The following is a 10,942-nucleotide window of genomic DNA, read 5'->3' on the forward strand; positions in this document are numbered from 1 at the left end:
CGAGTTCTGAAACAGTCTGTCCTGTTGCAATTGCAGAACATTGGGCTCTGTTTTAGCAACCAGGGAACTGAGGTGCAGAAAGGTTAAGCAACCAGCCCACATCACACAGCTGGTAGGCTCTGTGCCAGGCCATGTGCTGGCACCTTCACTCATTTGATCATCACAGATCTTTACAGCGGTCCTTACAAGCAGGTGTTTCAGGCCCCTCCTGAAGGGAAGGTGATGGAATATCAGAAGTTTTAGCGACTTGTCCTGGGAAGGGAGGAGCTGAGCTTTGAACTTCAGTGTATTTGTGACCTGATGCCACGTGGTCACCCTCTGAAAGCAAAGGATTAAATGATAGACAACCTTCTGATTCAGGGGACACTCAGCCGGGCCATGACACAGGCTACTGGGCATGATCTCAGCCTCCTACTTACATATCCACTGCCAAGGCATCACGTTTACCTCCAATGGAATCTCTTGGATCCATCCACTCCTCTGTGTGTATGTGACCACCTGGCTCTGAACATCAACCAGCCTGGCCCAGGGCCCTGCCCCCATTCTGTGCCCTCCTGCACCCCCTCTCTTGCTCCTCAATCCATCATCCACACGACAGCCACAGGGACTATTGAAAATGTGTTCCAAAGGTGGCTCTCCCCTGGGGAGTGGGGTGAACCTCAGAGGGCCCACCACTGCTCTTTGGAACAGGGACAGAGTTTCACAAAACCTGCACCCTGGGCCCCTAGCCACCTCCTCTCATTTCACTCTCCCTTTCACTCTTTTCTCACTTAACAGGTATTCCATGAGTACTGATGAAGAGCCCAGCACAGTGCGCAGTGCTGGAGACACATGCATGAAGATGACCAAGGGCCCCAAGCGGAAGCTTACAGTCCACGGGGGAGACAACAGAGGGAACCTGCCAGCCTTCTTAGCATTCCCAGAACTATCCGTGGTCCATCCAGCTGTGGGACCTTCGCACCTGTGGCTTTACTTACTTGTAGTCACCCCTCATCACCCAGGGTCACGTCTGATCCAAAGGCCCTCTGCTCTCACACTGCCCTTGGACGTCACAGCACAGATCCCAGTGGGTCATCACACGCTCCGAGGCACGTGGCTGTTTATTGTCTAAATCACACACTGGACGCCAAGGCTGTGAGGGTGGAAACTCAGCTCTGCTTCATGCCGCATCCCTGGCATTTTAGACGCAGCGACACTCAGTATGACTGAGTGGGGTGTAGCTGTGAGAGAAATCAGCTGAGTTTACAACAGGATCCCCGAGCTTATGTGCACCTCAGGCTTGAGAGGAACAAGCACAGACAGAGTTCTCATGACCTTAGGGACCTGGCAGAACCCCCAGACTGTCAGTTGCCATAGGAACTGCTCTGAGTCTGCTTGCCCACAAAGAACACAATCCCACCAGATGTCAGAGATCTGACTGGCTTTCAACTTCTGCCAACCTGACTCTGCTCAACACGCTTTGAGGTGGCCTGTGATCCCCACCTCTTGAGAGCCACACTGTGTAGTCCCCTGCCCTTGAGTGTGGGCAAGACCTGTGATTTTCTTTAAGTGAACAGAATATGGCAAAGGTAATTGTTGTTCAGTTGCTAAGTTGTGTTCAACTCTCTGTGGCCCCATGGACTGCAGCACGCCAGGCTTCCATGTGTCCTTCACTACCTCTCAGAGTTTGCTCAAACTCATGTCCATTGAGTCAGTGAAGCTATCTAACCATCTCATCCCCTGTCGTCCCCTTCTCCCACCTTCAATCTTTCCCAGCATCAGGGTCTTTTCCAATGAGTCAACTCTTCGAATCAGGGGGCCAAAGTATTGGAGCTTCAGCTTTAACATCAGAACTTCCAGTGACTACTCAGGGCTAATTTCCTTTAGGATTGACTGGTTTGATCTGCTTGCTGTCCAAGGCATTCTCAAGAGTCTTCGCCAATACCACACTTCAAAAGCATCAGGGTGATTACACTGCATGAAAACTGCAATGTCCACCTTCTGGAAACTCTCTCACCCTTGCTGGCTTTGATTAAGCAAGTAGCCATGTTGGGGTAAGGAGACCCACAAAGCAAAGAATGGTGGGTGGCTTCTGAACAGAACTAAGGCTCCAGGACTTACAGCAACAAGGGATTGGATTCCTCCCAATCGAGCCTCAGATGAGACCTCAGCCCTGGCTGACACCTTGATTGCTGCCTGTATGGTTTAGAAGCAGAGGATCCAGCTAAAACCTGCCCAGACTCCTGACTCACAGACATGGTGAGATAATAAATATTTTATATGTGGGACTTCCCGGTGGTCCAGAGGCCAAGACTCTGCACTCCCAATGCAAGGGGCCTGGGGTTCAATCCCTCGTCAGGGAACTGGATCCCACAAACCACAACTAAAGATCCCATGTGCCAAAACAAAGATCAAAGACCCCTCAACCAAGACCCAGCACAGACAAATAAATGATAAATATTTTTTTAAAAAAGGAGAAGATAAATGTGTTGCGTCAAGCTGCTAAGTTTGTGTAATGTTATGGAGCAATAGAAGATGAACACAGTGATTTGGGCTGACTCACTCACTTCTTTCCCATCCCAATGGGACGTGAGCTCATGGAAAATGCTGTGCTAGCTCCCTAGGGGCTTCCATGACAAGTCACCTCAAACCAGATGGCCCCAAACAGCAGAAACCCTCTCTCTTACAGTTCTGAATAGCCAATGACTGGAATCAAGGTGTCAGCAAGGCTCTCCAAAGGCTCTAGGAAGACTCCCTCTCACCTCTTCCTGTCTCCTGGTGGCTGCTAGTAACCCCTGGCATTCCCTGGCTTGCAGATGCATCTCTCAAATCTCTCTGCATCCTTGCACAGCCTTCTTCCCTACGTTTATATGTGTGTGTCCAGATTTCCTCCTCTTATAAGGACACCAGTCACTGGAGTAGTGATTTAAGTCATTTGCTGGCATAGAGGTCCTAAAGTCCCCTCAGTCATGTCCAACTCTTTGTGACCCCATGGATTGTAGCCTGCCAGGCTCTTCTGCCCATGGGATTCTCCAGGCAAGAATACTGGAGTGGGTTGCATTTCCTTCTCCAGGGGATCTTCTCAACCCAGGGATCAAATCCATGTCTCTTGCATCTCCTGCATTGGCAGGTGGGTTCTTTACCACTAGTGCCACCTGGGAAGTCCACTGGAGTAGGGCCAACCCCAATCCAGTGTGACTTCATCTTAACTTGATTACATCTACAAAGACCCCATTTCCAAATAAGGTCACATCTACAGGTGCTGGGGGTTAGGACTTCAACACACCATTGTGGGGAGGGTGGGTGGATACAACTCAATGCACAGGAAATGTCGCCTTCATAGCCAGGAAACAGAGCAAGTGGGTCTCTGCTACCTCCAGCCTCTTGGAAAATTGCCCATTCACCCCGATGTCCACAAACACCTGGTTCCTTCATTCACCCCAGCTTACTGAATGCCCACACATTCTCCCCGCGGCAGAGAAACTGGAGGGAACAAAAGCGAGAAAACCTGTGCTCTTGTGGAGCTCACATGCTACAGTGGAAAGCAAGACAGATGATCAACACCAACAAATAAGGAGATGGTTTCTAGTCATGGCAAAGGTTCCAAAAATAACAGTAGCAATTGTAACAGGAGCCATGGCAGCAATGGTAGTCAGCATTGCTGACTCCATGCCAGGCGTTGTTCTAAACACTTGACATGGATGTGTGCTCTTCGTCCTCACCACAACCCCATGAAGTAGCTTCTGATCAATTCCATTTTTAAAGGTGGGGAAACTGAGGCACAGAAAGGTTGCACACAACTTATAGCAGAGCCAGGATTCAAACCTGGGTTGTGCTGAGCCCCAGGGACCCACTATGAGGCAAAGAGTCCTGGGGGAAGGAACAGGACTTTATATCTGGTGGTCTCTGGAAGGGGACTTTTGAGTCAAGCCTTGAACGAACAGTAGGGCAGACGCCAGACAGTGGTGGATGAAAGAGGGACCATAAAGGGAGTGTGTGAAAATAGCAAACAGAAGGGTTCAGACCCATTCTGAATGGGATGATGTCCTCCCGGAGCAGACAGCTTCGGAAGCATCCATTGGCCACATCAGATAGAATCAAGATTGGTGGGGGCTTCCCTGGTAGCTCAGATGGTGAAGAATCTCTCTGCAATACAGGAGACCTGTGTTCATCCTTGGGTCGGGAGGATCCCTTGGAGAAGGGAATGGCAACCTACTCCAGCATGCTTGCCTAGAGAATCCCATGGACAGAGGAGCCTGGTGGGCTACAGTCCAAGGCGGGGTCCCAAAGAGTCAGACACGACTGAGCGGCTAACACTTTCTTTACAGCACATTCAGGAAGGGTTTCTTAGGGAGCAGGTGCTGCCTCCCCCAGGGATGCTGTGATGCATCAGGTTCCCTTCTCACTGACTCATCTCCATCCTAAAGCCTAACTTCCTAGACTTGGCTCAGGCCAGCCCCACTGCTGGGGGTGATTAATAGGTTTAATTTATCATTACGTTCCGTGGAGCTGAGCTAGGCTGACAACGCCCCTGGAATGGTGTGTGAGTAATCAGCGGGCAAGCAAAAGCCTCTGTATCCTTATTTATATTCATGTTATGCTGGGGACATTTCTAATTTGTTTGGTTTTCTCTGATCTGGCTTCACCTACCTGGACTTGGATGACTGGGAAGAGACCAAAGAAGGAAAGGTCCAGAAGACCAGGGCACGAAGGAGGAGAGGCTGAGTCCATGGGGACAGAGAAGGATAGAGGCAGGGAGTGACTGGACAAGGGTCAGTCAACCCTCCATCTCTGTGCCCACCAGCTGCCGGCACTGTATTCATCCAAACGTGGTCTCAGCCTGTCATTGTTACAGGGCCCAGCTGAACGCCAGGAGGGACTGATGAGAGGGCTTTGGGGTCCTGCCTTCACAGGGCTCCCAGCACACTGAAGAGATGCACACATTGAGGACGTCAAAGCCCAGCTGGCCAACCGATGAGTACAAGGCAGCACAGGCTCAAAGGTAGGGGCAGGGCTCCTCATTCTCATTACTGGCAGGGGTTTCAGGATCCAGGACCCCCAGAGCCAGCCTGAAATCTGGGCAATGTCATCCTTCCTCCCAGAACTGGAATGCACCCGGCTCAGGCAACCATGATCAGTCAGGGTTGGGAGAGAAGGTAAGAGAAGGTCTCCAGCACAGCGAGGGTGAGGTTGCACCCAGATATGCCGGCAGATGTGTCCTGGCCTAGCGAGGCCTCAGCCCCTCCAAACACATCCCCACGGGGGATCCCCAACCAGCCCCGCAAAAGTCATGGGCTTCCAAAGTGTGCTGGGGTGGGGTTTCCTTCGCTCTCACCCCTCCTGTGAGAGGGGCGTGTGTCATGCAGTCAGGGTTGACAAGGAGACAGAAAACTTCTCAGCAAAGCAAGAGGCAGGATCCCATACAGACGAGGTGGCTCTCAGCACAGGGCCTGGGTCTGGCTGTGCTCAGACTGGTCCCCAGAGCCAGGCCTCAATGAGGGCAAGAGAGGCAGCAGAAGAGGGACCGTGGGGTGGGGGTGGGGGGTAGAAGTCGGAGGTGGGCATCTCTGCCCACCCACACATATCACACCTAGAATCTCAGACTGCAAAAGTTGGTCTGGCTGTGCTCAGACTGGTCCCCAGAGCCAGGCCTCAATGAGGGCAAGAGAGGCAGCAGAAGAGGGACCGTGGGGTGGGGGGTGGGGGTGGAAGTCGGAGGTGGGCATCTCTGCCCACCCACACATATCACACCTAGAATCTCAGACTGCAAAAGTTGCTCAGGGACCAGCCAGGTGGATTAAACCCACCCCAGATTCTCCCCGACTCTGGGGAAATACGTAGCTGGGATCCAAAATAAAAGATGGCACATTACTAGGATCCTGTGAGCAGCGATTGAAGTGAAATGAGACAGCAGCCAGCTGGGCAGGGCAAGTAGAGGCTCTAGACAATGGTTTCTGCCATCTGGGGCTCAAGGTTTTCCCAAGGAACCTTGAGTTAAATGTGAAGATGAGAAATTCCAGGTTTTACCTAGGGGATGGTTGGGGAAGGTGTGGGATAGGAGGTTTATGCAGCCTTGCAAACATCAAGTCCTCATTTCTTCTTTTTTGGCCATGGCTTTATTGAGATATGATTCGCCTACCATATAACTTACCCATTTAAGCATATGAGTCAGTGGTTTTTAATATATTCATGAGTCATACGACCACCACCACAATTACAACAGTGTCACACTATCTATAATCTTCAGGAGGTAGAGGGCCTGTGCCATTCCCATTGAGCAAGTCAGGCAACACACAATAGCAGACAACCTCCTGGGGTGATGACAGTGCTCTAAAATTGACTGTAGTGGTGGTCACACAACTTTTTGATCACGCCCGACAGGATCTCCCTCCCTACCGTTAGCTATCACCTCTCAAATGCACCAATATTCCCAGTCCCTGGCAACCACTAACTTACTTGCAGTTTCTGTGGATTTGCTCAGGCTGGATGTTTTATAGAAATGGGCTCCTTCCTTCTCTGCTGGGGGTCAGCATGTGTTCTGCAGCCAGACATTCTGGCTTCAGCCCAGATCCAACCTTGCCACTCATGGGCTAGTCATGTTTCTGTCCTCCTAAGCTTCAGCCTCCTCACTGAAAGTGGAGCCAAGTGCTGTTCTTCACTCATCACATGGCAGGGAGGAGTACAAAAGTTAACATCCACCGTGGTGTCTGCACCCAGTGGGTGCTCAGCAAATGGGAGACACACGGCTGCTCTCATGTGTCTGCCCAGCTTGCTCGATGGAAATGGCACAGGCCCCCTTCACCACCTCATGGAGATAAAAGATAGCGTGCTTAGTTCACAAAAATACAAAGGTCCACACATGGAGGTCAATCCAAGCCTGCTCAATGAATGGGGCCTGTGGAGGACTGTGCTGACGTGGGCGGTGAGTCTGGCCAAGTTTACAGTCATAGCGGTCAGGAACACTGGCCTCACTGCAGAAAACTGTCTCTCCGTGGCCTGAAGACAAAAGCCAAGGGCAGCCTTGTTATCCAGGAGTTGGGGCCAGGCTGGGCAGGCGCCACTGAGCAGAGACGGAAGCCCAGTGGGCCCCTGGCAGGCCCCGGCTCGCTGGGCAGCTGTGGGCCCTGGGAGGCTGCCTGCTGCATGGTCCGGGCCCCCAGGGCCCACAGAGGGTGGAGGGGGGTAGGAATAATCAGGTTACATGCTCAGGGGACGCTGCTGTTCTTGGCAGAGCCACAAATTGAGTTTGAAATGAGTAATCGGGAGCCAAGCTGCTTGTGCTGTGAGCGACAAGGCCTGGCTGGCAGGTTTCCTCCACACTAGCCCCTCTGGACAGGAGGAGGGGGCTGGAGAGACAGCCCCAAACCAGCTCCAGGGGTAACAGGTAAGCCATTTCTCACCCACCCCCTCATCCTGGGGGGCAGGGCAGGGGTGGCTAACACCCAGCCAAGAAGGAAGGAGGTCCTTTCTTTCTTTCTTTTTAAAATTTATGTTACACATATTTTGTTATTGTTTAGTCACTAAGTCTTGTCAGACTCTTTTGCAACCCTATGGACTGTAGCCTGTCCGTGGGATTTCCCAGGCAAGAATACCAGAGTGGGTTTCCGTTTCCCCCTCCAGGGCATCTTCCTGACCCAGGGACAGAACCTGCATCTTCTGCATTGGCAGGCAGATTCTTTACCACCTGAGCCACCCAGGAAGCCCCAGGAGGCCATTTCTATGAAATGTCTGGGAGAGGCAAATCCAGAGACAGAAAGTAGATTAGCAGCTGTCGGGGGTCTGGGGGGTGGGCAGGGTGGGAGGACTGGGGTTTGATAGCTAAAGAGGATGCTTCTCTTTTGAGGGGTGATGAGAATGTTCTAAAACTGATTGAGGTGATGCTTGCACAAGAGTGTACACTTAAAACCACAGACTTGCACACTTTGAGTGGGTGAAGTGTATATAACATCTCAGCTCAGTGATATCTTCGGAGACCCAGGCACTTCTCTTCCTCAGTCATGTCTGACTCTTTGTGACCCCAGGGACTGTAGCCCACCAGGCTCCTCTGTCCATGAGATTTCCCAGGCAAGAATACTGGAGTAGGTTGCCATTTCCTGCTCCAATGAAGTGTATAAGATGTGAATTAAATCTCAACGCTGTTACAAAAACAAGACAGTTTTTTTTTTGGTAGAGGGGGTGGGCAGATGAAGAATGACTTCCCAAAGGCAGGCTGCTTTGTCCATAAAACCAAAGGTCTTCTCAGATCCTCCCATTAGAACAAAAATAAGAGCTAAGATGTAGGCGGTATATCTCACAGAGGAGAAAACTAAAGCACAGGGAGGTTAATTCTCTTGCCCAAAGTCACACAGCAACAAATGGAGTCATGCCTATCCAGGAAGAACCCTGAGCCTTAACCACTGGGATGCCTTGCCTCTGGATGGCATCGCTGACTCAATGGACCTGAGTTTGAGCAAGCTCCGGGAGTTGGTGATGGACAGGGAAGCCGGGTGTTCTGCAGTCCACGGGGTGGCAAAGAGTCAGACACAACTGAGTGACTGAATTGAACTGTCTTGCCTCTGAGTGATAAGCACCTTAGGCACTTGCCTGGGGCACCAGGGAAGGAGGAGACAATACTGTGGGGGAGAGGCATGTATTTGACACATCTGAATAGAATAATCAAAGCGCCTGTCAGGGGCAAGAACAGCTTGGCTGCATCAGTATATACTGCAGTGGGGAGTCAGTCTTTTACGGGACTGGGTCTGTGAAGGTCTTGATCCAGCTCAGCATCTGTGCCCTGGTGTCCCTGCTCTGGCCGTCTCTCAATGTCCCCACCCCGGGGTTGGGGGCAGGGGGGTTGCGGGGAGCCTAGAGCCGACAGGAGTCGATCTGATAAAATTCGACTTGCGGGGTAGGCTCTGGTGCGGCAGAGTCCGCACAGGTCTGCAGAAAAACTCTAACTCAATAGAGAAATCTGTTAATGCGGCTGCCGCCGGCTGCACCCCCTCAGCTCCCAGTCTAACCACCGTGGCGATAACAGAGGCTGGAGACCACAGGGTCCTGATTACATCTCCTCCCCTCTCGCCGCCCTAAAGAGACGGGCTTTGTCGGGCTTCTGCTGCCACCTACAGCAGCTGCCACAAAAGGCAGGTCTCCAGCCAGACCTGGAGAAGCAGAGCAGGGCGGTTCAGAGGAGAAGCAGGGCGCCAGGGGCTGAAGCCTGAGATCTGATACCCGAATCCCACCATGCTCTCGCCTAGTCTGGGGAAGAACACTCAGCAGCCTCTCCTATTCTCCTCTGGAGAGGCCCCACCCACCGGGACACAACACCCAGAAGGAGGACCAGCCTCTCTTCTCTCCCTGAGGTTGTTCTGATCCTTCTGCCCAGATCAACAATCCTCTGCACCACCTCATTCACCCCCTCCTCCAAGAAGTCCCTCTGGACTCCTTCCCCTGGTTCAACTAAGCCCACAGCTCCCTTCTGCCTGCCCCACTGATCAGTCTGTACTGTAGCTCCTTACCTGCCTGGACCCCCTGCAACAATGGTAACAGTCAGATTGACCTTCACTAAGCACTGACCATGTTACCACTTCCTGTGTTTAGAGATTTGCACGCACCTTCTCATTTAATACTTCAGCAGCTCAGGAAGGAGATGCCACCGTTGCCTTCATTTTGCAGATCAGAAAACTGATGCTCTGAGGGCTTAAGTAACTGAGCCAAAGCCAGCCTGAGATCTGACTGCAGCCCCATCGGCTTCCAGAGAAAACCCTCTTAATGCAGGAGTTGCCCTGCCTACCCGTCACCTCCCACCCTCCACCAACCCTTTCACTTGATGGGCAGGGTGACCATATAGTTCATCTGCTATTAATTGATTTAGAAACTTGGGAGCCTGCTTGGCTGGGAAGTGGATAACCATGTTTTCTTTTATGGGGCTCATGTAATGCTGAAAGCAGTTGCTGTAAAAAAAAAATATATTAAAAATTATGATGCCTGGTCACTGCAAGACATCTCTGGGGCATAACTTCTCTTAGTCACATATTCCTTGTCCTTACAGTCTGCTTCACTGGGATTTGGGGAGCATGCGAGGTAAAATGGAGCCAAAATTGCAATCCTAAAGGCAATGCAGAATTACAGATGGAAGCTGTCCTTAGGGATACCAGCAAGCTGCTGAATCAACTTTGTGGTGAAGAAGTTACCATCCCAGGAGCTTATGGGACCAGACCTGGAGCCTCCGAAGGTGGCTCCACATTCTAAGGGGCACTGGCTGAGGAGGGTGTGCCCAGAGAGGTGCCCAGGGTGGGAGAGAACTCGGAGTCAGGAGGTATCAATCAGCAAGAGTCAAAGAACATGGGGGAAACCTAAGAGCTGCCTATGAACATTTGAAGGGTTGACCCTTGCACAGAGTAGACTAATCTGTTCTCCCTGCGGGCAGACCCAGGAGAATTTGAGGGTACAAAGAGGGAAAATGGAGACACCAGGAGACTGGTACCTGGCATGTGATAGGCACACAATAAATATCTGCTGAATGAGGGAAACGAAATGATGAGTGGCCGTTTTGGAGTCAGAGAATTCTGGGGTCCAATCTTTATCCTGCCCTTTCTAACTGTGGGGTCTCAGTCAAGGGATCTAGTTTCTCTAAGCCTCCTTTTGTCCTTCTAAAAAGTGGGAGTGAAAGAATCAGTGCAGAGTTAACTTTCAAACCTAGACTGAGAAATCAGCAGGTATTACCGAGTAGAAGGAAGAGCAGAAATCTGGGAGCTATGTAGGGAGAGTCCAGCAAACGGGGAAGGGGGGCAATGCCATCTGTGCCAGGACAGGCTGACCAGCCACAGGACAGACACTTGAGCACCTCTTCCTCCACAGCACTGGGCCCAGGCACAGGGGGGTGACAAACATGATGTAATGTCTGGCTCCACCCTCCAAGGGCATATGATCTAGAACAGAAGCAACGTGAGCTGGTTGAAATGTCAGAAGACAGAACAGAGCC

At 51.6% G+C, this 10,942-nt stretch overlaps 2 long non-coding RNA genes across 2 annotated transcripts in view; one reads left to right on the forward strand and one right to left on the reverse strand.

Moving 5' to 3' along the window:
* Positions 1-1,317, reverse strand: part of LOC145531694 (uncharacterized) — a 362,173-nt gene extending 360,856 nt beyond the window's left edge. The window contains exon 1 of the long non-coding RNA XR_014072671.1: positions 978-1,317. This is a non-coding gene — a long non-coding RNA (uncharacterized LOC145531694). The remainder of the gene's footprint in view (positions 1-977) is intronic.
* A 3,575-nt stretch (positions 1,318-4,892) lies between these two features.
* Positions 4,893-8,126, forward strand: LOC145531695 (uncharacterized). The gene is made up of 2 exons (XR_014072672.1): positions 4,893-4,981; positions 7,211-8,126. It is a non-coding gene; the product is annotated as an uncharacterized LOC145531695 (long non-coding RNA).
* Positions 8,127-10,942: the final 2,816 nt, after the last annotated feature.

The sequence above is a fragment of the Giraffa tippelskirchi genome, chromosome 13, assembly GCF_054371585.1.
Source record: "Giraffa tippelskirchi isolate mGirTip1 chromosome 13, T2T-mGirTip1v1.2.pri, whole genome shotgun sequence".
NCBI classification, from domain to species: Eukaryota; Metazoa; Chordata; class Mammalia; order Artiodactyla; family Giraffidae; genus Giraffa; species Giraffa tippelskirchi.